Here is a 27,663-nt window from a genome sequence, read left to right on the forward strand (position 1 = left end):
AAAGCAATAGGTGTAAGAAATTGGACAATTCAAGTTCAAAGGCAGTTCGTTCCAAATTGAAGTGGTTGGTGTATTGGGTAGTTCTAGAGATCGGATTTCACTAAAACTTAACCAAATGACTCCTCCCACCATGTTATGATGTTGCCCAAGTTTTGGGCTCGATCCGAAATCAATAGGTGTAACAAATTGGACAATTCAAGTTCAAAGGCAGTTCGTTCCTAATTGAAGTGGTTGGCGTATTGGGTAGTTCTAGAGATCCGATTTCACTCAAAATTAACCAAACGACTCCTCCCACCATATTTTGATGTTGCCCATGATTTGGGCTCGATCCGAAATCAGTAGGTGTAAGAAATTGGACAATTCAGGTTCAAAGGCAGTTCGTTCCATATTGGTGTGGTTGGAGTATTGGGTAGTCCTAGGCATTGGATTTCACTCAAAATTAACCAACTGACTCCTCCCACCATATTATATGTTAGCCAAGTTTTGGGCTCAATCCGAAATCAATAGGTGTAAGAAATTGGACAATTCAAGTTCAAAGGCAGTTTGTTCCTAATTGGAGTGGTTGGGGTATTGGGTAGTTCTAGGATTCGGATTTCACTCAAACTTAACCAAATGACTCCTCCCACCATATTATGATGTTGCCCAAGTTTTGGGCTCGAAACGAAATCAGTAGGTGTAAAAAATTGGACAATTCAAGTTCAAAGGCAGTTCGTTCCTAGTTGGAGTGGTTTGTGTATTCCATAGTTCTGGAGATCGGATTGCAATCAAACTTAACCAAATGATTCCTCCCACCATATTCTGACGTTGCCCAAGTTTTGGGCATGATCCGAAATCAATGGGTGTAAGGAATTGGACAATTCAAGTTCAAAGGGAGTTCGTTCCTAATTGGAGTGGTTGGTGTATTGGGTAGTTCTAGAGATCGGATTTCACTCAAAATTAACCAAATGACTCCTCCCACCATATTATGATGTTGCCCAAGTTGTGGGCTCGATCAGAAAGCAATAGGTGTAAGAAATTGGACAATTCAAGTTCAAAGGCAGTTCGTTCCAAATTGAAGTGGTTGGTGTATTGGGTAGTTCTAGAGATCGGATTTCACTAAAACTTAACCAAATGACTCCTCCCACCATGTTATGATGTTGCCCAAGTTTTGGGCTCGATCCGAAATCAATAGGTGTAACAAATTGGACAATTCAAGTTCAAAGGCAGTTCGTTCCTAATTGAAGTGGTTGGCGTATTGGGTAGTTCTAGAGATCCGATTTCACTCAAAATTAACCAAACGACTCCTCCCACCATATTTTGATGTTGCCCATGATTTGGGCTCGATCCGAAATCAGTAGGTGTAAGAAATTGGACAATTCAGGTTCAAAGGCAGTTCGTTCCATATTGGTGTGGTTGGAGTATTGGGTAGTCCTAGGCATTGGATTTCACTCAAAATTAACCAACTGACTCCTCCCACCATATTATATGTTAGCCAAGTTTTGGGCTCAATCCGAAATCAATAGGTGTAAGAAATTGGACAATTCAAGTTCAAAGGCAGTTTGTTCCTAATTGGAGTGGTTGGGGTATTGGGTAGTTCTAGGATTCGGATTTCACTCAAACTTAACCAAATGACTCCTCCCACCATATTATGATGTTGCCCAAGTTTTGGGCTCGAAACGAAATCAGTAGGTGTAAGAAATTGGACAATTCAAGTTCAAAGGCAGTTCGTTCCTAGTTGGAGTGGTTTGTGTATTCCATAGTTCTGGAGATCGGATTGCAATCAAACTTAACCAAATGATTCCTCCCACCATATTCTGACGTTGCCCAAGTTTTGGGCATGATCCGAAATCAATGGGTGTAAGGAATTGGACAATTCAAGTTCAAAGGGAGTTCGTTCCTAATTGGAGTGGTTGGTGTATTGGGTAGTTCTAGAGATCGGATTTCACTCAAAATTAACCAAATGACTCCTCCCACCATATTATGATGTTGCCCAAGTTGTGGGCTCGATCAGAAAGCAATAGGTGTAAGAAATTGGACAATTCAAGTTCAAAGGCAGTTCGTTCCAAATTGAAGTGGTTGGTGTATTGGGTAGTTCTAGAGATCGGATTTCACTAAAACTTAACCAAATGACTCCTCCCACCATGTTATGATGTTGCCCAAGTTTTGGGCTCGATTCGAAATCAATAGGTGTAACAAATTGGACAATTCAAGTTCAAAGGCAGTTCGTTCCTAATTGAAGTGGTTGGCGTATTGGGTAGTTCTAGAGATCCGATTTCACTCAAAATTAACCAAACGACTCCTCCCACCATATTTTGATGTTGCCCATGATTTGGGCTCGATCCGAAATCAGTAGGTGTAAGAAATTGGACAATTCAGGTTCAAAGGCAGTTCGTTCCATATTGGTGTGGTTGGAGTATTGGGTAGTCCTAGGCATTGGATTTCACTCAAAATTAACCAACTGACTCCTCCCACCATATTATATGTTAGCCAAGTTTTGGGCTCAATCCGAAATCAATAGGTGTAAGAAATTGGACAATTCAAGTTCAAAGGCAGTTTGTTCCTAATTGGAGTGGTTGGGGTATTGGGTAGTTCTAGGATTCGGATTTCACTCAAACTTAACCAAATGACTCCTCCCACCATATTATGATGTTGCCCAAGTTTTGGGCTCGAAACGAAATCAGTAGGTGTAAGAAATTGGACAATTCAAGTTCAAAGGCAGTTCGTTTCTAGTTGGAGTGGTTTGTGTATTCCATAGTTCTGGAGATCGGATTGCAATCAAACTTAACCAAATGATTCCTCCCACCATATTCTGACGTTGCCCAAGTTTTGGGCATGATCCGAAATCAATGGGTGTAAGGAATTGGACAATTCAAGTTCAAAGGGAGTTCGTTCCTAATTGGAGTGGTGGGTGTATTCCATAGTTCTAGAGATCGGATTTCACTCAAACTTGACCAAATGACTCCTCCCACCATATTCCGAAGTTACCCAAGCTTTGGGCTCGATCCGAAATCAATAGGTGTAAGAAATTGGACAATTCAAGTTCAAAGGCAGTTCGTTCCTAATTGGAGTGGTTGGTGTAGTGCATAGTTCTAGAGATCGGATTTCACTCAAACTTAACCAAATGCGTCCACCCACCATATTCTGATGTTGCCCAAGTTTTCGGCTTCATCCGAAATCAATTGGTGTAAGAAATTGGACAATTCAAGTTCAAAGGCAGTTGGTTCCTAATTGGAGTGGTTGGTGTAATGGGTAGTACTAGAAATTGCATTTAACTCAAACATAACCAAATGACTACTCCCATCATATTCTGATGTTGCCTAAGTTTCGGCCTCGATCCGAAATCAATAGGTGTAAGAAATTGGACAATTCAAGTTCAAAGGCAGTTCGTTCCTAATTGGAGTGGTTCGTGTAATGGGTAGTACTAGAGAACGGATTTCACTCAAACTTAACCAAATGACTACTCCCACCATATTCTGTTGTTGCCCAAGTTTTGGGCTCGATCCGAAATCAATAGGTGTAAGAAATTGGACAATTCAAGTTCAAAGGCAGTTCGTTCCTAATTGGAGTGGTTTATGTATTCCGTAGTTCTAGAGATCAGTTTCACTCGAACTTTTCCAAATGACTCCTCCCACCATATTTTGATGCTTCCCAAGTTTTGGGATCGATCCGAATTCAATAGGTGTAAGAAATTGGACAATTCAAATTCAAAGGCAATTCGTTCCTAATTGGAGTGGTTGGTGTTTTGTGTAGTTCTAGAGATTGGATTTCACTCAAACTTAACCAAATGGCTCCTCCCACCATATTTTGATGTTGCCCAACTTTTGGGCTCGATCCGAAATCAGTAGGTGTTAGAAATTGGACAAATCAAGTTCAAAGGCAGTTCGTTCCTAATTGGAGTGGTTGGTGTATTGGGTTGTTCTAGAGATTGGATTTCACTCAAAATTAACAAATGACTCCTTCCACCACATTACATTGTTGCCCAAGTTTTGGGCTCGATCCGAAATCAATAGGTGTAAGGAATTGGACAATTCACGTTCAAAGACAGTTCGTTCCTAATTCGAGTGGTTGGTGTATTGGGTAGTTCTAGAGATCGGATTTCCCTCAAACTTAACCATATGACTCCTCCCACCATATCCTGATGTTGCCCAACTTTTGGGCTCGATCCGAAATCAATAGGTGTAAGAAATTGGACAATTCAAGTTCAAACGCAGTTCGTTCCTCACTGGAGTGGTTGATGTATTGGGAAGTTCTTGAGATCGGATTTCACTCAAAATAAATCAAATGACTCCTCCCACCATATTGTGATGTTGCCCAAGTTTTGGTCTCGATCCGAAATCAATAGGTGTAAAAAATTGGACAATTCAAGTTTGAAGGCAGTTCGTTCCTAATTGGAGTGGTTGGTGTATTGGGTAGTTCTAGACATCGGATTTCGTTCAAAATAAACCAAATGGCTCCTCCCACCATATTTTGATGTTACGAAAGTTTTGGGCTCGATCCGAAATCAATAGGTGTAAGAAATTGGACAATTCAAGTTTCAAGGCAGTTCGTTCCTAATTCGAGTGGTTTGTGTGTTCCCTAGTTCTGGAGATCGGATTTCACTCAAACTTAACCAAATGACTCCTCCCACCTTATTTTGGTGTTGCCCAAGTTTTGGGCTCGATCTGAAATCAATTGGTGTAAGAAATTGGACAATTCATGTTCAAAGGCAGTTCGTTCCAAATTGGAGTGGTTGGTGTATTCCATACTTCTAGAGATCGGATGTCACTGTAACTTAACCAAATGACTCCTCCCACCATATTCTGATGTTGCCCAAGTTTTGGGCTTGATCCAAAATTAATAGGTGTAAGAAATTGGAATTTTCAAATTCAAAGGCAGTTCGTTCCTAATTGGAGTGGTTGGTGTATTCCATAGTTCTATAGATCGGATTTCACTCAAACTTGACCAAATGACTCCTCCTACCATATTCCGAAGTTACCCAAGCTTTGGGCTCGATCCGAAATCAATAGGTGTAAGAAATTGGACAATTCAAGTTCAAAGGCAGTTCGTTCCTAATCAGAGTGGTTGGTGTATTCCATAGTTCTAGAGATCGGATTTCACTCAAAATTCAACAAATGACTCGTCCCACCACATTATGATGTTGCCCAAGTTTTGGGATTGATCCGAAACCAATAGTGGTAAGAAATTGGACAATTCAAGTACAAAGGCAGTTCGTTCCTAATTGGAGTGGTTGCACTACTACAAAAAACACTTTGCGCGACGAAATAATTTTGTTGCGCAAAGTACAATTTCGTCGCGCAAAGCTTGCTTGACAAAATTTTGGTCGCGCAACTTCTGTCTCGCAAAGATCATGAAGAAAGGTTTTGCGCGACGAAAATTATTTTTTGTCGCACAGAGATTTTTTGCGCGACGAACGAAAACAACTTTGCGCGACGAATACTAACGTTGCTCAAAGGTACTTTGCGCGACGAATTATACCTACTTTGCGCGACGAATATTAATTACTTTGCGCGACGAACACTTTGCGCGACGAATAATATTATTTTGCACGACGAAAGTTAAAGTCGCGCAAATACACTTTGCGCTACGAAATATTCAATTTTTTTTAATTATTGTTTTTTTAAAATTTTTAATTAAAATAAACTAGTTTAATAGTTTGTGCGACGAAATATTTTGTCGCCCAAGGTTTTTGACGTTTTGTTTTATTATTTCTCGTATATCAATTTCATTATATTAATTTTTCAAATTTTTACTTTTTAAATTCAATTTAATTGTATGATTTTATTTTTTTTAATCACTTTAATTTAAATTGACATATTCAAAATAAAATTGCATATGAAAAATAGTGGTCAAATTATCCAATATATATAATATTCAAAATGTACACATAAATTGACAAAGTACAATAATAAAATCTACAAGCCTATTGTGGTGGTAGTGGCAGAGGATATGTTTCGATAGCGTCCAAATCCTCAACTTTAGCCGTCAAAGTCTCTACGATTCCCTACAAAAAAAAACAAATATTGTCAAATAACAACAAAATAACAAAAAATTGGCATAAACTCAAAACTAACTCCAAAAACACATATTAATGAAGAAAAAAAATTAAAGTTTGGAGAGAATATACCTTTTGGCAAGATTTTGAGTGAGTGAGAATGAGAGGGAGAAGTGAGTGTGAGAGAATAGAGAAGATAGTGAGAGAGAGAGATGAAAGAGTGAGTGAGAGTGAGAGATGATGAAAAGAGAGATAAGAGAGTGAGTGAGAGTGAGAGATAGTGAAGAGAGAGATGAGAGATTAAGTGAGAGGAGTGAGTGTGAGAGAAAGGGTAGGATTTGGAGAGAAGGAAAGAGAGAGGAGAGGTAAGAGTAGAAGAAATTGAGAAAATGGTGGAGGTGTTATTTTGGTTTTAAAAACCGTATCACTTTGCGCGACGAAACAATATATTGGTCGCGCAAAGTCTCGAAAAGTTTTTTTTTTAAAAATTCCCATTTTTGGTGCGCGCCAAAATTTTTAGGGTTTTGCGCAACGAAATTTTGGTCGCTCAAAGTTTTGCGCGACCACAATATTCCCGCTTCCCATTTTTGGTACCCACCCAAATTTTTCGGGTATACTTTGCGCGACGAACGACTATATATTGGTCCCGCAAAGTCGTAATTTTTTTTTATAAAAATTCTCATTTTTGGTACCCGCCAAATTTTTAGAGTATACTTTGCGCGACGAACTACTATATATTGGTCGCGCAAAGTTGGAAAAAAAATTTCAAAAAACATTCGCATTTTTGGTGCCCGCCCAAATTTTTCGGGTATACTTTGCGCGACGAACGACTATATATTGGTCCTGCAAAACTTTGCGCGATGAATTATATATTCGTCCCGCAAAGTCGTAATTTTTTTTTTTTTTTTAAATTCCCATTTTTGGTACTCGCCAAATTTTTAGAGTATACTTTGCGCGACGAATTACTATATATTAGTCGCGCAAAGTCGTAAAAAAAATTTTAAACAAAATTTGCATTTTTAGTACCCGTCCAAATTTTTAGAGTATACTTTGCGCGACGAATTATTATATTCGTCGCACAAAGTCTTAAAAAAAATTTAAAGCTACTAATAAATATATATACTATTCAATTTCTTAAGTGTTATACGTACAAAATAAACAAATTTAAAGCTACTCAACGATCCAACCGTCAGACTTGTTTGTTTATACTTCGAGATCATATATGCCAAAATTCGGAAAAAGTAAACATTAAGAGATCAAGTAATGGGACAAAACATTTCGACGGTTATAAAAGAAAAATCAAGATTTAACGGTTATTACAAAATCTTATGTTATATTTAATGAAAGTATAATAAACTCTTAATTGTTAGTGAATATATTGTTTTGATGGCATACACATTCTATGAAACTAGTTTCAACGATCCAACCATCAAACTTGTTTGTTTACACATCGAGATCATATACGCCAAAAATCGGGACATTTTTTTTTTCAGATATCAAGTAACGGGACAAAACATTTTGACGGTTATAAACGAAAAGTCAAGATTTAACGGTTATTTCCACTTTGATTTTGATGATTTTTTTACAGCTACACTCCTTGACCCTATATGAATACAATGACTGCATTCGATCGTCAATTTAAAATATTTACACTAGTGGATACCACAAAATCTTATGTTATATTTAATAAAAGTATAAATAAACTCTTAATTGTTAGTGAATATATCGTTTTGATGGCATACGCATTCTACGAAACTAGTTTCAACGATCCAACCGTCAAACTTGTTTGTTTACACTTCAAGATCATATATGCCAAAAATCGGAAAAAATAAACATTCAGAGATTAAGTAATAGGACAAAACTTTTCAACGGTTATAAACGAAAAATCACGATCTAACGGTTATTTCAACTCTGATTTTGATGATTTTTTTACAGCTACACTCCTTGACCCTATATGAATACAATGACTGCATTCGATCGTCAATTTAAAATATTTACACTAGTGGATACCACAAAATCTTATGTTATATTTAATGAAAGTATAAATAAACTCTTAATTGTTAGTGAATATATTGTTTTGATGGCATACACATTCTATGAAACTAGTTTCAACGATCCAACCATCAAACTTGTTTGTTTACACATCGAGATCATATACGCCAAAAATTGGGAAATTTTTTTTTTCAGCGATCAAGTAACGTGACAAAACATTTTGACCGTTATAAACAATAAATCAAGATTTAACGGTTATTTCCACTCTGATTTTGATGATTTTTTACAGCTACACTCCTTGACCCTATATGAATACAATGACTGCATTCGATCGTCAATTTAAAATATTTACACTAGTGGATACCACAAAATCTTATGCTATAATTAATAAAAGTATAAATAAACTCTTAATTGTTAGTGAATATATTGTTTTGATGGCATACGCATTCTACGAAACTAGTTTCAACGATCCAACCGTCAAACTTGTTTGTTTACACTTCAAGATCATATACGCCAAAAATCGGAAAAAATAAACATTCAGAGATTAAGTAATAGGACAATACTTTTCGACGGTTATAAACGAAAAATCATGATTTAACGGTTATTTAAACTCTGATTTTGATGATTATTTTACAGCTACACTCCTTGACCCTATATGAATACAATGACTGCATTCGATCGTCAATTTAAAATATTTACACTAGTGGATACCACAAAATCTTATGTTATATTTAATGAAAGTATAAATAAACTCTTAATTGTTAGTGAATATATTGTTTTAATGGCATATGTATTCTATGAAACTAGTTTCAACAATCCAACCGTCAAACTTGTTTGTTTATACTTCGAGATCGTATACCCTAAAAATCGGAAAAAATAAACATTCAGAGATCACGTAATGGGACAAAACTTTCCGATGGTTATAAACAAAAATCACGATTTAACGGTTATTTTAACTCCAATTTTGAAGATTTTTTTACAGCTACACTCCTTGAACCTATATGAATACAATGACTCAATTTGATCTTCAATTTAAAATTTTTACACTAGTGGATACCACAAAATCTTATGTTGTATTTAATGAAAGTATAAATAAACTCTTAATTGTTAGTGAATATATTGTTTTGATGGCATACGCATTCTACGAAACTAGTTTCAAAGATCCAACCGTCATACTTGTTTGTTTATACTTCGAGATCATATACGCCAAAAATCGGAAAAAATAAACATTCAGAGATCAAGTAATAGGACAAAACTTTTCGACGGTTATAAAGGAAAAATCACGATTTAACGGTTATTTCAATTTCGATTTTGATGATTTTTTATAGCTACACTCCTTGACCCTATATGAATACAATGAACCAATTTGATCATCAATTTAAAATATAATACATTTAAAATATTATATTTTTCTAACAAAATAATTTTTTTATTTTATTTATTTTTCTTTTTGTAAAGACTTTGTGAGACGAAGTTTAGAAATTCGTCACGCAAAGTCATGTATAAAAAAAATTGTTTTATTTATTTTTGTAAAGACTTTACGAGACGAAACACACTTTGTCGTGCAAGATTTTGTGCACCGAATTTTATTGTTTCGTTGCGCAAAGTTACTTTGAGCGACGATGTTTTGGCTCTTAGTGCAAGGTCAATTGACCTTACAAAAACTTGTTGGTAATTTTTAACAACAATATTAAAACCTTGCAAGTGCACAAATCAAATGATAGTATAGTAAGCAAGCAAGGGTCATTCCCACAGAGATTGTAATCTAAAGAGATGTTTATCAATGTCACACAAAGAAAACTAGAACACAATTAAACACGAAAACAAAATAAAGATTGAAATCACAAGGACTTCCACACACACGCCAACACCAAGGGGGTTTTGATTTGATTTTGTAAATAAAAGAAAACAAAACAGAATTTAAATTAGAGTTTAAGAGAAATTAGTTTAAAATCAATCAAGAACAATAGCTAGGACTCACTATCCACCTCCAAACAATCAATCAATCCATAAACAACAATAGATAATCAATTTCTAGCAAGCATATGATGACGACACTCACAACAAGATCATGGCATTTGACTCGAGTTGTATGATTCTCTCTTAAGTGTATGTAAAGTGTATGGCATTTACATCAATACGTGTATTCTTAATTGAAATCCAGTATGGCATTTACTCAATTTAACAATCAAGAATCCATTACGATCAAAGAGAATATGAGTGTCACAAAAACCCTAAAACATGGCATTTGTTATTAGGAATTCAAGAATCGATTTCTCATAACTAGTTCTTAACCCAATTATTCGTTGCAAACAAGAACACATTCAATATGGCAATTGACCTATGTTCTACAACAATTTAATTCCGATACATGCTTCAAAGTTAGCTACTCAAAGAAACAAAATATCAGAATTCACATAACATCGAGAAACCGAAATCATCCCGCTTGTAGAAACTGAAAAATCCATTCAAACTTGTTTATAGAATTGAAATCATGTTTAGGGCTTCAAGATTAAGCCCTAACTAACAAGAAATTAGCTACTCATGTTCTGGGATGAACTCAAAAATAAATACATAAGAACTGAAAATTAAAAGAAGAAAGGAAAAGAAAGAACTCGCTGGCAGCTTTTTCCTCTTGCGCGGTTGATCTCCTTCGGACGTGAATCCTCTGTATGGGGCCTTGGCTGGCCTTTTATATGACTTAAATCAAAGTCCTAAACCCTAAAATTTACTGAAAAGTCGTCCAAGAAGTCTTGGTAAACAAGGAATCCAAATAGGAAAGTAAAGATCACAATTCCTAACTCCACAGGGAAATACAGCTCAGCCCAATTGTCACACGATTTGGGGTTCTTCGGCCTTCTAGAAAAATCAGGAAAAATATATTTTAGAAAGATAAATGTCTTATCTTTCCAACCATATATAGCACGTAACTTGGAAAATTCGGGAAGGCTTCCGTTTCTTCATATTCACGTAACATGTACGAAACTGTCCTGTCTGCACGTGGGCTAACGTTACTTGTAATACTGTACCAATTGGCTCGGTAGAAAATTCTGGAAAAATCACAGATTCAACTTCAAGGTGTTAGCTTTCATCTCCAATTGACCTTGCACTAAAATTCCTCCGAAAAGTTGATTTTCCCTTAAAAACCTTCCAAGAGCGCAGAAAAGCTGAAAATCAGAAAAGTGAAGTAATAAGCCCTTTTTAAGTCTAATTCTTCTACAAAGCCTAAGTAAAGAGAGTACATAAATGAGTATATTTATGGACTTATCAAATACCCACAACTTAGATTTTGCTAGTCCTCGAGCAAAATAACACAGAAAATAAAAACAAAAGAACAAAGACTCAACGCAAACAAGCGATGGACTAACTTCCCAATATTGATCTCAGAGATAATCACCAACCGTTAGCTAACTTCCAAGAAATAAGCAACAATAACTCAAGACATTATCAAAGGGTTAACCAAACTTTAGTTGAACAACTTGGAGTGTCGTGTGTGACATAGCCAACATTAACATAACTACGACTTATGCTTCACAAAAGTTAAATAACCAAATAAGAACAAGCTTTGACTTCAATTCTCACCAAGGATGTTCACTCCAATGACAGCACTCGAAATTTGACTAGGTAGTGTCACTCATATATGTGAGAGGAATCAAAGCAATAGGATGTACTCACATAATTGAAATAAAGGCACATGACAAATATAAAAAATCTCATGGGAAGATATCGCATACTTGAAAACATTTAAACCATCCGACCATAGTACTTCCACACCTATTCTCCACATGAGGAACCACACTTCTCCTTGGATCAAGTAGGACTTTCACTAAGGTTGTAATGGGGTTTAGGGTGATGGGTGAAACAAGAAAAAGATAAGGAATGAACAAATTCTAAGGAATTCATAGAGCTTTCCATGAAAATTATAACATCTTGCACTTTGAGCACGAAATTGATACTGTCTTGAATTTTTATTTTTATTTTTATTATTTTTTTTCACACGTTTTTTTTTTTTTTCTTTTTCTCCTAACTCCATTAGCTTTCTAATCAACCCATGTAGCGAGTGTTAGGCCAATGACTCCCAAGCTAGCTAGCTTTAGGGCATTAAATGTAAAACACTCCTAGGGCTTAATAACTCAAGTTGAAAAGGCTTCGAAATTAGTTTTTTTTTATTTTTTTATTTTTTTATTTTTTTATTTATTAGATAGTATCCTTCACTTTCCACATGATTGACCAATTTGTGCAATGCTCCCTTAACAACGAAAATACTCAACAAAACTCCTTAGAAGGGTGTAGGATAAACATATGATAGATTAAGGTGAGGAGAATTGGGTAAAGAACGAAAAAAGCTTACATAAAAGGCACAAGGGGGTTAACTAGGGATAAAAGTGATACGGGCTGGCTAGAAGGGCTCAAACGAAAGAAACAAGGCCTATATCACTTCCAAGAATCCATGTGGTTCACGAAGTATGCCTCAAATAGATCATGAAAGTAGTTCTAGCAAACAATTTAAACATCCTCAAGTACTTGACCAAAACAAAGAATAATGAGATCACAACGACTTGTAGACAAGAAAATTATCGAATAGTATATAACACTCAAGAAAGAAAGGCATAGGCTCAAAAGCTCACATGATAAGGGTTATATAAGTCTACACCCTTATTTGGGAATTTAAATCATGTGAACTCCCCAATCGAACATCATATTAATGTGGCTGTGTGCGTAAGGATTTCCAAAGTCTAATCACAAAAATAAGTCTAACACAAAGATAATGTAAAGAATTATTGTCATGCTCAACATTTCTTGAAAGTTAATTGCAAATAAAATTCAATCTCATCATAGAATTGGGAAGTGACTACCACAAACAAAACAAAACAACAAAATAAAAACTAATTAAATAAAAACCGAAAGTTGAAAGGAATTGAAAATCAATAAACAAACTGCAGTTCTGACCCAGGCGCAAAGAATTACACGTATCTCACAAAATACTTGGCTAAACTTCACGTTCTTTATATGGTTGGATTCAGAACGAAAAAACAAAGAACGCAACGCGAGCCAAATTCCAAAAACAGAAGCAGACAAGAACAGAATTGGAAACAAAGACAGAGGACTGCTGCATGCGTTATGAAACCAAAGAACTCAATCACCCACAACTTAAAACAAACATTGTCCTCAATGTTTAAAACAAAGAAAACTAAGTCATGCAAAATTAATTAAAGAGAGAGAGAGAGTGTGAGAACTTCCCAGGTTTGTGTAGGTGTGGTTGAGCAAAGCATAGAATATGTCGAAGTGAGAGAGGATGGACAATGTGACGAACTTAAACACCCACAACTTGCTTCTTGGAATGTCAACAGACCCGTAATAGCTCCTAAAAGTCTCGGAATGCGATGAAATTGGAACAAAATTGAGCTGGATATGGAATCATAAAAATCTGGAAATCTGACTTTTAGCGACGAAAAATCTGATGAACACCGCTGCTAAAACCTCTTTGGTGACGAAAAATCCGATGAACACCGTCGCTAAAACCTCTTTGGTGACGAAAAAGCTTCAAATTCTGGGCAAAACAGCAGCTGCCTTTTTTTGTGTTTTAGGTCCTTTTTTGAGCTTCAAATCGTCCTACAACATAATGTAGGCCACCGGAGACCCCCAAACCTGGTCCAAAACATCAGAATAACTATTCTAAACATGTTGGTGGCATCAGATTGACCTGAAAAACAGCAAAAAATAATTTAGGCAGAAATTCTAGTTTTGACCAAAATAAGAACATAAAAGCTAATTTTCTATTTTCTGGCATTTAAACTCAACCAATGACCAAAAAAACTTCTGTAACACATCTGAAATGTGCTGCAAACATCCTAGGGCTAGAAAAATGTGAATTTTTTTCTTTGGAACACAAAATCCATTATTTGATGATGCAAAACTTAACAAGAACAAAAATATGAAAAGTGTACGAGAAATCACACATAAACTAAAAACAAAAGTTAAGAATGCTTGGGTTGCCTCCCAAGAAGCGCGAAGTTTAAAGTCTTCAGCTAGACGCGGTTCTTTAGATGATTAAACAATAGATGGGGGTGGTGCATCCATGTGCATGCTCTCTTTTCCCAACTCAAAAGATTCATAGTATGGCTTCAAGCGATGTCCGTTCACTTTAAATATGTTTCCCGTCTTGTCATTTTCAATCTCAACTGCACCATGAGGGAAAACATTAGTAACAACAAAAGGACCGTACCATCTAGAACGTAACTTACCTGGGAATAGCCGGAGACGTGAATTGAAGAGCAAGACTTTCTGTCCTATTTCAAAGGTCTTCCTTTGAATTGCTTTGTCATGAAATGCCTTAGTCTTTTCCTTGTAAATTCGTGCACTCTCATAGGCATCATTCCTCATCTCATCCAATTCATTCAATTGGAGTCGCCTTGCATCTCCAGCCTCTTTCATATCGAAATTGAATTTCTTGATTGCCCAAAATGCTCTATGTTCAAGTTCAACCGGAAGGTGACATGCTTTACCATAAACCAAACGAAAAGGAGACATACCAATGGGGGTTTTGTAGGCTGTCCTATATGCCCATAATGCATCATTAAGTCTCAAGCTCCAATCCTTCCGTGTAGGGCTCACGGTTTTCTCCAAGATTTGCTTGATTTCTCGGTTACTAATCTCCACTTGTCCACTTGTTTGGGGATGATAAGGTGTTGAGACCCTATGTGTAATTCCATACCGCTTTAAAAGTGCCTCAAATGACCTATTACAAAAGTGGCTGCCTCCATCGCTGATAATGGCTCTTGGTGTTCCAAACCTAGAAAAGATGTGGTCCTTCACAAAGCTCAAAACAACTTTTGAATCATTAGTCCGGGTAGGAATTGCTTCCACCCATTTAGAGACATAGTCAACAGCAAGAAGGATGTAAATAAAGCCATAAGATGAAGGGAATGGTCCCATAAAATCAATGCCCCACACATCAAATATTTCAACAATAAGGATAGGCGTTAAAGGCATTTGATTCCTAGAGCTAATGTTACCGGTTCTTTGACATCTATCACATGTGGAACAATAAGTATATGCATCTTTGAACAAGATAGGCCAATAAAAACCACATTGCAATACTTTAAGGGCTGTTTTCTTAGTACCAAAATGTCCACCACATGCAGATGAATGACAAAAGGCAAGTATAGAATTAAATTCAGATTCGGACACGCACCTTCTAACAATCTGATCTGGACAATATTTCCATAAGTATGGATCGTCCCAAACATAATACTTACTTGTTTTCACAAGCTTATCCTTTTGAGCTCGAGTGAGATCCTCTGGAATCAGTTTTTGAAGCCTTGTAATTGATAATGTCAGCGTACCAAGGGTCCTTGGCTTCGAAGGTGAAGAGTTGCTCATCGGGGAAACTTTCACGTAGAGGAAGCACGTCCTCTTCTTCATTGGATCCGTGCACCAGCCTACTCAAATGGTCAGCCACCACGTTTTCACTCCCTTTCTTGTCTCTAATCACCAAATCAAATTCTTGAAGCAAGAGAGTCCACCTAATCAGTCGCGGCTTGGCGTCCTTCTTGTGGAGGAGGTACCTAAGTGCTGCATGATCAGAGAATACAATTACCTTAGTGCCAATAAGATATGATCTAAATTTCTCTAAAGCAAAAATAACAGCAAGCAACTCCTTTTCCGTAGTTGAATAATTCAACTGAGCATCATTCAAAGTCCGGGAAGCATAATAGATGGCATGTGGTACGTTGTGCACTCTTTGTCCAAGCACGGCCCCCACTGCATAATCCGAGGCGTCACACATCAACTCAAAGGGAAAATTCCAATATGGAGGCTGCATGATAGGGGCAGATGTCAAAAGCTCCTTAAGCTTGTTAAATGCAGCCAAGCACTCTTCATTAAACTCGAATTCCACATCTTTGCCAAGCAACCGACATAGGGGCCTTGATATCTTTGAAAAGTCCTTGATGAAACGCCTATAGAACCCTGCATGTCCTAGGAATGACCTAATCTCCTTCACGATTTTGGGGGGCTGCAAGCTTCTCACAATGTCGATTTTTGCCTTGTCCACTTCAATTCCCCTACAAGAGATAATGTGACCCAAGACAATACCCTGCTGTACCATGAAGTGGCACTTCTCCCAGTTGAGCACTAAATTGCATTCCTGACACCTTTTCAACACTAAAGAAAGGTTGTGAAGACAAATATCAAATGAATCACCAAAAACAGAAAAATCATCCATAAATACCTCGATTATCTCCTCCACCATATCAGAAAAAATTGACATCATGCAACGTTGAAAAGTGGCAGGTGCGTTACATAAACCAAAAGGCATACGCCTATAAGCAAACGTACCAAATGGACAGGTGAAGGTGGTCTTTTCTTGATCTTCCGGAGCAATGGCAATTTGATTGTATCCAGAGTATCCATCCAAGAAGCAATAATGACTATGACCTGCAAGACGCTCAAGCATTTGATCAATAAATGGTAACGGAAAGTGATCCTTACGTGTCGTGGTAAGTGATCATTATGCGATTAATTGGGACCTACAATATTGAGTTAAAGGGCAATGTAACCCTCTTCCCCCCATTGGCCTCAACATATTCATGTAGACCTTTTCCACATGATTTTCCTCGTGTCCGTTTCTTGTTAGAATCCTCGTTTAATGTCTCTACATATAAAATCAAAATGTAAACTATAAATATGATAATAAGCAAAATTAGGCAGCTGTTAACTATTATTAATTCATTGTTTAGGGATAACATCATGTGTAGTTAAAAAAATTAGCAGCACTACTGTTAATAATGTGAAATTTATAAAATATACCTGAACTAAGAGTTTGTGGTCCTGTCTGAGGTGCAAAGTGATCATCCATAACATCCTCAGCTCCTAATTGAGGTGGTGAAGGCTGCTGAGGAGGTGGTACTGCCTCTTGAGTAACATTTGGAAGAGGTTGTAATATGGGGCGCTTTCTTGTCTTTTTCCCTCTTTGTTGTTGCCCTGCCATCTACATTAAAAAAACAAATAAAGAACTCTGGAATATTAAAATAAGACATCATAAAACATTATAAGCAAGTTACTAGTAAATATACATGTAAAGCATCTGTAATATCCTCAGCTGCTAATTGAGATGGTAAAATTGGTTGTGGAGATGGTACTGCCTCTTTAGTAACATCTGGAGGAGGTTGTAATATGGGGCGCTTCCTCGTTCTTTTCCCTTTTTGTTGTTGGTCGGCCATCAACATTACAAAACTAATAAACAACTCTAGAGAATTTAAGTAATACATCTTAAAACATTATAAGTAGGTTACTAGCAGATTTCCACATCATACCAAATCATTAGTCTAAATCACTATATCTGTCACTATGTGCACTATCTTCCTCTTCTCCAGACGGTATTTCATCCTCTTCTGTATCATCATCAATAAAATCAATTGTACTTGGTATGATTCTTTCCAAACTAATATTATCCACAACAATAGTTTCAGGTTCTTCATCATGTCTACATAATGATGAACCAGAACCATCATCATCACAATCCTCAACATCTGCATCATCATCATTATCGTTACCAAGCTCAATTTCTTCATCATTATCATTATTATCTTCATCACCATCATTAATATCGACATCTGCTTTTTCTGGAACATCCCACAAGTGCCTATGCTCAAACCTATGAACAACTTTCCATCCAAGACCTATTTTTGGGTCATCCACATAAAACACTTGATGTGCTTGAGTTGGCAGCACATAAGCATCATCCTTGTACCACTGAGTATTTACATTTACTGATGTGAGATGAAAATCATAGATAATTCCTTTCCTCTTGGTATTTGTATTGTACCAATGACATTTGAAAAGAATGACCTTATATCGTATGAATTGGATCTTAACAACACTAATCAAATTACCATAAAAATTACAGTCTTCTCCATCATGCGACCCTATTGTTCTGACCCCACTATTTTGCGTTGTCCTGTATTGTTCCATATGTTTGACTGACCAACGAACCCCATTTGCCATACAACCAGTATATTGGACACACCGCGAATCCGGACCTTGAGCCAATGAATACAACTCTTCATCCACCAATTCAGATCCTTGACTATACAAATCAACCACCCGAGCTCTAAACCAATTAGGAAATAATTTCCTATGTCTCTCTGCTAAGTTGTCAAGAGTCTCTATTTCCAAAATTTGGTAATGCTCGCTACAAGAAAAAAATATTGGCAATTAGAGTTAATGCAATTAAAGGAAAGAAAACAGAACCAAAAAAATTGTATATTGTAAACATTACTTTCTAAAACTTTCAATCTCATCACAATTATCCAAGATGTACCAATAAGATGCCTCCTTCTCTTGTGAGGACATTTCAACCATTACGTGAGCACCAAATGTACGCACTTTCTGAGCAAACACATATAATTTTGCATCAGGTTCACCCCCATAGTCATTTTGTTCTGCTCGAGAGAAGGTAGTTTCAACATTACTTAGATACATGGAACAAAAAGTTAAGGACTCGTATGCAATGTATGCCTCCACAATGGAGCCTTCTGGCCTCGCTTTGTTTCGAACATATTTTTTATATGCTCCTAGCAACCTAAAAAAGAATAGAATAATTGATTATTGGCCACAATGAAGAATCTGCCCAGACATTTAATACTCAATTAAAACTGAAAAATAGAGTTACCTCTCAATGGGATACATCCACCTATATCCCACTGGACCACCAAGTTTAGCCTCTTGTGGTAAGTGCACGGCTAAGTGAACCATGACGTCAAAGAATGCTGGTGGAAATATTTTCTCGAGCTTGCATAGTGTCATCACAATGTTTTCTTCCAAGTTATCCAAATCTGCAACTCTCAATGTCTTTGCACATATTTGTTGAAAGAAACTTGATAACTCCACAAGTGGGCTATATATTGATTTTTTCAAGTCTTTTCGAATTCCAACTGGAAGAAGCCTTTGCATTAGCACATGGCAATCATGGCTTTTTAAACCTGAAACTGTCCCCTCATCAACATTCACATTCCATGATATATTTGATGCATACCCGTCTGGAAATTTCATAGATTTTAAGAATTCACAAAAAGCTCTACGTTCAGCTGGTTTGAACACATACTCCCCTCGAAATTTTTCCATCTTATTAGTCTTATCCCCCTTTGGCTTTAACCACAAGTGTTTCCTAATTTTCATGTCAGCCAAATCCAACCTTGCCTTGTACGTGTCCTTGGATTTACCCTCTATACTCAATAATGTCCCAACAATGTTGTCACATATATTCTTCTCAATGTGCATAACGTCAAGATTATGTCTAATTTTTAACATAGGCCAATAATCAAGCTCGAAAAATATACTTTTTTTTGTCCAATTTAATTCAAAATCTTCCCTTCTCTTTCTCTTTTTGTTGTCTGGATGCTTACCAGGATTAGAAGGTAAGATGAGATCTAATTGGTCAAGTATGTCATGTCCAGAAAATTCCCTTGGAGAAGGTCTCATCTCTGACTTTCCATTAAATAATGGACTTTTTCTAAATGATGTTGGCTATCGTATATCTCGCGGCCTGGTGCTCCGGGCTGAGGGGATATGCGACGACACGTGACGTCCTTCTTTTGGATGCGGTGCGGTTGTGCGCGGGCGTGCCAGCACGGTCTACCATGCGTCGAGAGAGTGGTGTGTTTGGGTAAATGGTTAAGTGGTGCGCCTGTTTGAGTTCGACTTCTAATCAAACGATTGTGGCCGAGAGAGGAACTGATCTCGGCCGTCAGGTTCACGGCCTGAGCTACAAAGCCGTTTAGTGGTGGTGTTGATGGTGGGTTTTAGGCGGTGCTCTGGCGCGCTGCTCAGGGAGCGACGGTCGTATGATATATGGGGTGGATGAGAGAGTAACAGAGATGGTGCTCCGGCGCCTCGAAGATCAAGGGTCGTATGATATATTGATGAATGGATTTTCCTTACAATCTATCACTACTCCTAGGAAAGCAAGTAAATGTATTGAAAGTGCATTACAAGAAATGAAAGACAGGAAAATATAATTTGCTCTGTAGGAAGCTTTTGGTTTGGTGTTTGAACCCTTTGAATGTAGCTTGAACTTGGTTTTTATAGGAGAGGTCCTGGAGGGACAATCGAGGCTGAAAGATCTGCGTGGTGGAGCCTGATCAGAGCAAGTGGGTAGTCCAATCGGCATTTGGGATCGTGAAGCATGGTGGTGTGACCCCCATAAATCTTGGTAAATCCCGGCCACCGCCCTGATCGTGGGTTCTGCGCCTTTGGCCATGGGAACGCATTTAATGCCCTGGTCTGGTGGTTGGTGATCTGACCTCTCAAGTTGTAAGAATATTTGTGAGAATGTTTGCGCCTAACCACTCTGATTTCCATCACCAAACCCTGACTTTAGTCACTTCCCATCTTCCCTCGTGCATTAAATGCTTTTTTGCGGCTAGTGGGTTTGCTACAATAGAGGCGTTACTTCATTAAATGAAGTGTGGGACCCTGTTGCCACGTGGCGATTTAACCTTAATATCTTCGGCCATGTTTCTTACGCCCTTCGGCCTATAATACCGCGGTCGCAAGGCCGAGAGGATCCTGCCTTTGCAACTTTGCTTTTGTTTTCAGGAAGGCAAATGCCTAACGAATCGCCACGTTTCAGTCTATGGGTTGGTGCGAGGGCCGAGAGGAAGTCCTTTCGGTCAGTCCACGACCGAGATTTCTTAGGCACAAACAAATGAATGATCCATAGATAAGTATCTGCGATGTCCAGTAAAACAAACCTTACTCCTTATGCCGGTAGATGATGCATCTTTATTGCACACGGGGCATGCCAAACAACCTTTGGTACTCCAACAGGATAAATTTGCATAAGCCAGAAAGTCATTGATAGTCCAAATCACAGCTGCATGCATATTAAATGCAGACTCACTCACTTTATCATAGGTTTGAATACCATCTTCCCATAGTTCCTTAAGCTCATCAATTAGTGGCTGCATATACACGTCAAGGTCTTTTCCTGGTGCTTTTGGTCCAGGAATTAACAAGGTCATCATTGAATATGGTTTTTTCATGCACATCCATGGCGGCAAGTTGTATGGTACAAGTATCACAGGCCACATACTATAAGATGTGCTCATATTCCCAAAAGGATTAAACCCATCAGTTGCAAGGCCTAATCTAACATTTTGAGGGTCTTCAGCAAACTCAGCATATGTTTTATCAAATTCTTTCCAAGCAATAGAGTCCGCAGGATGCCTCATAACACCTTCTTCCTCAATTCTTTTATCTTTGTGCCACCTCATAGCATTAGCAGTGTGCCTGGACATGAATAGTCTTTGTAATCTGTCCTTAAGTGGGAGATAGCGCAACACCTTTTGGGGAACCTTTTTCCTTTGCTTGCGCTCACTGTGCTTATATCTTGGCTCATTACAAAAAGGACACTTGTCTTTTTTTTTCATGCTCCTTAGAAAATAAAACACAATCATTTATACATGCATGAATGTTTTCATACCCAAGCCCTCTCAACATTTTCTTGCATGCATTGTAAGATTCAGGAAGATAATTAGGTTTAGGACAACAAAGAACAATACCAAATGCCCAACCTTAACAAATGAAGAATTTATAGTGAAACCCAACAAATTACATATTTTAGCAAACCAATGCTTCCAAAAAGACATAAATGTATAAAAAGAACAAGGCTTCTCAATCATATTAATGATAAAATTTTATCAAAATCAACCAATCAGTTATATTAAAACAAAAACAAAAGCTGAACAAGTTATATGCAGACAACATATTTAGTAAAGCCTTATAAACAAGGAGCATACCCACAATATTTGTAAATAAGTTAACCACATATTAGCGTAGTGACAAATATACCTTATCCAACAAATTCTTTGAAGAACCTGCAAAGAAGAAGAGACCAAAAAAAAAACAAGGAAATAAAACTCTGAAAAATAGAGTGAAACTAGAGAAAAAGAAAGGCTTTTTATCCAAAGAAGTAGGAAATTTTGCAGATTAAATACCTTATCCAACAAAAAAATTTGTAAAGAAACAAAAGAAAAAAAAGGGGTAAATGAAACCAATTAAAAAAAACCAAGCGAAAACTAGAAAAGAAAACAGAGAAAATAAAGCTTTTTTTTACCCAAAATGAGAAAGACAATAGTTTAATGGTGTGGTTGGGATTACCAATTCTATGTGCTGGCCATGGTGCTGGAAAAACAGAGAATGAGTGGGTCTTTGGTCTCTTCGTGCAACAAGAAAAATGAGAAGTTGGGATTAGAAAAGAAATGAAAAATGAAAAATGAAACAAAAAACTGAGAAATAAATACCATATCTTCCAACTAACCTATGTGGGTGGGGTGGCCTTTGGTTTTTCTCTATGATTGAGAGAAAGTAAGAGGGTTAAATGGGGTTAGAAAGGAGACGAAGGAGGAGCTGGGACAAGCACCGAAGGTCTAAGTTAGAAAGGAGATTATAGAATTTTGAGATAGAGTTGAGTGCCTTGGAAATATCACATATATTTTTTTTCTTTGTGGGTTTTGTGCATAAAAATGAATAGGCAACAATACCAATTGTTATTTATTTAGATTAGATTCCTTGGTTTTATTAAAAGACAAGGAAACCAATTCCTTGCCTCATGTATTTGACACGTTGTTGCACTTTCTCTCTAAGTCCTCTCCTTATAATTTAAGCAACGATAAAAAATTGTTGTCCATAGCTATACACAAGCACACATCTACTTGTTGCCTATTACATTTTCATTCTGGCGGCAAATTTCCCCTCCATGAAATTGGCAACAAAATGAAATCAATAAGCGGGGATCCAGGTTTCCCGCGTTCACAGATGTCAGATTGCGCAAGGACTTTAAAAAGTTGTTGCCTATTGTAGTTATAGGCAAGGAGATTTTAGTCGTTGCCTAATGTTTCGTGGCCAAATCCATGCTTTCCTGTAGTGAGTGGTTGGTGTATTCCATAGTTCTAGAGATCGGATTTGACTCAAAAGTCATCAAATGACTCCTCCCCCCATATTGTGATGTTGCCCAAGTTTTGGGCCCAATCCGAAATCAATAGGTGTAAGAAATTGGACAATTCAAGTTCAAAGGCAGTTCGTTCCTAATTGGAGTGGTTGGAGTATTGGGTAGTTCTAGAGATCCGATTTCACTCAAAATTAACCAATTGAGTCCTCCCACCATACTATGATGTTGCCCATGACTCGGGCTCGATCCGAAATCAGTAGGTGTAAGAAATTGGACAATTCAAGTTCAAAGGCAGTTCGTTCCTAATTGGAGTGGTTGGAGTATTGGGTAGTTCTACGGATCGGATTTCACTCAAAATTAACCAACCGACTCCCCCCACCATATTATATGTTGGCCAAGTTTTGGGCTCGATCCGAAATCAATAGGGGTAAGAAATTGGACAATTCAAGTTCAAAGGCAGTTCGTTCCTAATTGGAGTGGTTGGGGTATTGGGTAGTTCTAGGGATCGGATTTCACTCAAAATTAACCAACTGACTCCTCCCACCATACTATGATGTTGCCCATGATTTGGGCTTGATCAGAAATCTATAGGTGTAAGAAATTGGACAATTCAAGTTCAAAGGCAGTTTGTTCCTAACCGGAGTGGTTGGGGTATTGGGTAGTTCTAGGATTCGGATTTCACTCAAACTTAACCAAATGACTCCTCCCACCATATTATGAGGTTGCCCAAGTTTTGGGCTTGATCCGAAATCAATAGGTGTAAGAAATTGGACAATTCAAGTTCAAAGGCAGTTCGTTCCTAATTGGAGTGGTTTGTGTATTCCATAGTTCTGGAGATCGGATTGCAATCAAACTTAACCAAATGACTCCTCCCACCATATTCTGACGTTGCCCAAGTTTTGGGCATGATCCAAAATCAATGGGTGTAAGAAATTGGACAATTCAAGTTCAAAGGTAGTTCGTTCCTAATTGGAGTGGTTGGTGTATTGGGTAGTTCTAGAGATCGGATTTCACTCAAAATTAACCAAATGACTCCTCCCACCATATTATGATGTTGCCCAAGTTGTGGGCTCGATCAGAAAGTAATCGGTGTAAGAAATTGGCCAATTAAAGTTCAAAGGCAGTTCGTTCCTAATTGAAGTGGTTGGTGTATTGGGTAGTTCTAGAGATCGGATTTCACTCGAACTTAACCAAATGACTCCTCCCACCATGTTATGATGTTGTCCAAGTTTTGTGCTCGATCCGAAATCAATAGGTGTAAGAAATTGGACAATTCAAGTTCAAAGGCAGTTCGTTCCTAATTGAAGTGGTTGGTGTATTGGGTAGTTCTAGAGATCCGATTTCACTCAAAATTAACCAAATGGCTCCTCCCACCATATTATGATGTTGCCCATGATTTGGGCTCGATCCGAAATCAGTAGGTGTAAGAAGTTGGACAATTCAAGTTGAAAGGCAGTTCATTCCTAATTGGAGTGGTTGGAGTATTGGGTAGTTCTAGGCATCAGATTTCACTCAAAATTAACCAACTGACTCCTCCCACAATATTATATGTTGGCCAAGTTTTGGGCTCGATCCGAAATCAATAGGGGTAATAAATTGTACAATTCAAGTTCAAAGGCAGTTCGTTCCTAATTGTAGTGGTTGGTGTATTGCATAGTTCTAGAGATCGGATTTCACACAAAATTCACCAAATGACTCCTCCCGCCATATTATGATGTTGCCGAAGTTTTGGGCTCAATCCGAAAGCAATAGGTGTAAGAAATTGGACAATTCAAGTTCGAAGGCAGTTCGTTCCTAATTGAAGTGGTTGGTGTGTTGGGTGGTTCTAGAGATCGGATTTCACTCAAACTTAACCATATGACTCCTCCCACCATGTTATGATGTTGCCCAAGTTTTGGGCTCGATCCAAAATCAATAGGTGTAAGAAATTGGACAATTCAAGTTCGAAGGCAGTTCATTCCTAATTGCAGTTATTGGTGTATTCCATAGTTCTAGAGATCAGATTTCACTTAAAATTCACCAAACGACTCCTCCCACCATATTATGATGTTGCCCAAGTTCTGGGCTCGATCCGAAATCAATGGGTAATTGGACAATTCAAGTTCGAAGGCAGCTTGTTCCTAATTGGAGTGGTTGGTGTATTGGGTAGTTCTAGAGATCGTATTTCACTCAAACTTAACCAAATGACTCCTCCCATCATATTCTGATTTTACCCAAGTTTCGGGCTCGATCCAAAATCAATAGGTGTAAGAAATTGGACAATTCAAGTTCAAAGGCAGTTCGTTCCCAATTGGAGTGGTTGGTGTATTGGGTAGTTCTAGAGATCGAATTTCACTCAAACTTAACCAAATGACTCCACCCACTATACTCTGATGTTGCCCAAGTTTTGGGCTCGATCTGAAACCAATAGGTGTAAGTGTTTGTGCCTAATAAATCACGGCCATGAACTGACCGAAGGAGCCCCTTTTCTCGGCCCTAGCATTTGCTCAAACGCAGCGTTTCGCCAAGTTATTTGGCCCTCTTGAAGACAAAAGAAAAGTTGCTAGGGCACGATCATCTCGGCCTCAATAATAGGTCGAGGCCGAGGCCGAACAAAATCACGGCCAATGGTATTAAAAAATCAAATCATCACGTGATAGCAGGGTCCCATGCTTCATTTAATGAAGTAATGCCTCTGTTTATTGCAGCAAACCCACTGGCCACGAATAGGCATTTAATGCACGAGGGATGGTGGGAAGTGACTGAAGTCAGGTTGTGGCGACAGGAAACAGAGTTATTAGACGCAGACATTCTCACAAGGATTCTTACAGCTTGAGAGATTGGGTGACCAGCTATCAGAAGAATAAATGCGTCCCCACGGCCAGAGGCACAGAACCCACGATCAGGGCGGCGGCCGAGATTCACCAGGATTTATGTGGTCACACCACCATACTTCACGATCCCAAATGTCGATTGGACTACCCACTTGCTCTAATCAAACTCCACTATGTAGGATTTCAGCCTCGATTACTCCTCCAGGAACTCTTCCTATAAATACAAGGCTCAAGACTACTTTCAAAGGGTTGAAACACCAAACCAAAGCCTCCCACGGAGCAACTTATATTTTCCTGTAATGCACTTTCAATATTTTACTTGCTTTCCTAGGAGTAGCGTTAGATTGTAAGGAAAATCCATTCATCAATATATCATACGACCCTTGATTTTCAAGGCGCCGGAGCACCATCTTTGCTATTCACTCATTCAACCTATATATCATACGACCGTCGCTCACTGAGCAGCGCGCCGGAGCACCGCCCGAAACCCACCACCAACACCACTACTAAACGACCTTGTAGCTCAGGCCGTGAACCTGACAGCCGAGATTTGTTCCTCTCTCGGCTACAATCGTTTGATTAGAAGACGAGTTCAAACAGGCGCACCACTTAACCATTTCCATCCACATCAACCTCTCGACGCACGGTAGACCGTGCTGGCACGCCCGCGCACAACCGCACCGCATCCAAAAGCAGGAAGCCGCGTGTCAACGCATATCCCCTCGGCCCGGAATCCCAGGCCGTGAGATTTGCGCAGTAGACACTTTTGGCATGCCCAGTGGGACACTTGTCAAAAACTAGGGCACATGCAAAGCTCAAAAACAAAGCAGTCGAAATGACTTCTGAGTCTCCTGAGTCCACCCCACCAATCACTATCACCGAGACCGAACATTCGGCCGGGATCTCGGCCAGCGTTCCAGTAACGACGGATTGCACGGCCGAGTCCATGCAAGAACAGGCAGTAGTGGAGGAGCTGATGTCCAAGCAGGCCTACAGGATAGAAACATCCTTCATGGCCGCAATGGACAGATTCTCCTCAGACCTGCGAATGCTTTTCCAAGAGAGGATGCCGGCAACCTCGCCCACGATGCCTCCTAGAGCCGGACAGAGAGGCTAGGAGCGCGAAAGGATCGAGCCTTACGGCGAAAGCAGTAGCCTCGGCATCCCTGGCCGCACCCAAGCGTCAGGCTACGACCAGCATTCTTTGCCGCCGACGAACAGCTGGGGGCAGTCCCAGACCACATGGGCGAATCCCGGGCCAACCTGCTCGACAGGAACAGCGCGTGGCCCGCTCCACGCTTTGGACAAAGCATTAGGGCGGGATAGCCCTGCGTTGTCTACGGCCCAGCACTTCGGCCCAACCCATACTTTGGCTGATGCGCTACCAGTACAGATACACGAGCCGGCCATTCCGACGACGACGCAGACGCACCTAGGTTCCCATTATGATGCGATCCAACAGAGCCAGGTGGCTATACCTCGACGGCCGGTGGACCAAACAAACCTCGGTCAAATCCACGACGTCCCTCTAACACTACCCGGCTCGGTTGCCCGCCTAGACCCCTTTGCTCGAAACGAGCCCTTTGCTCGAAAGACTCAGCAAGAACTGCCGCGAAACGATGCGGAGCAAAGCAGGCAGTCTCAAGGGTTTTAGTTCGAAGACATCCGGCCAATCTTGAAAGACGGTTTAACGCAGGGGGAGCCGGGGGCACCAGGTTACACAAAGCCATACCTACCAAGGAAACCCAGGGTTTGGCGCGACTTATTTCCTAAAGTTTTTTTTGCACGCCGCGCCTCAAAAAACTTGGCTGAGGACGCATCTCCTTGCGTCTTGGCCTACGGCTATGACGCTAATAGACTATTGAAATTGGGGGACCGATCCCTTCAAATTGCCAAGCAACATAGCCGAAAAGGGAAGGACTACTCACAAACCA

At 38.8% G+C, this 27,663-nt stretch overlaps 1 pseudogene; it reads right to left on the bottom strand.

Moving 5' to 3' along the window:
• Positions 1-16,494: 16,494 nt before the first annotated feature.
• On the bottom strand, positions 16,495-27,459 carry LOC148293061 (uncharacterized; annotated as a pseudogene).
• Between the last annotated feature and the right edge of the window lie 204 nt (positions 27,460-27,663).

Source organism: Prunus avium, chromosome 7, assembly GCF_965620075.1.
Source record: "Prunus avium chromosome 7, drPruAviu1.hap1.1, whole genome shotgun sequence".
NCBI classification, from domain to species: domain Eukaryota; kingdom Viridiplantae; phylum Streptophyta; class Magnoliopsida; order Rosales; family Rosaceae; genus Prunus; species Prunus avium.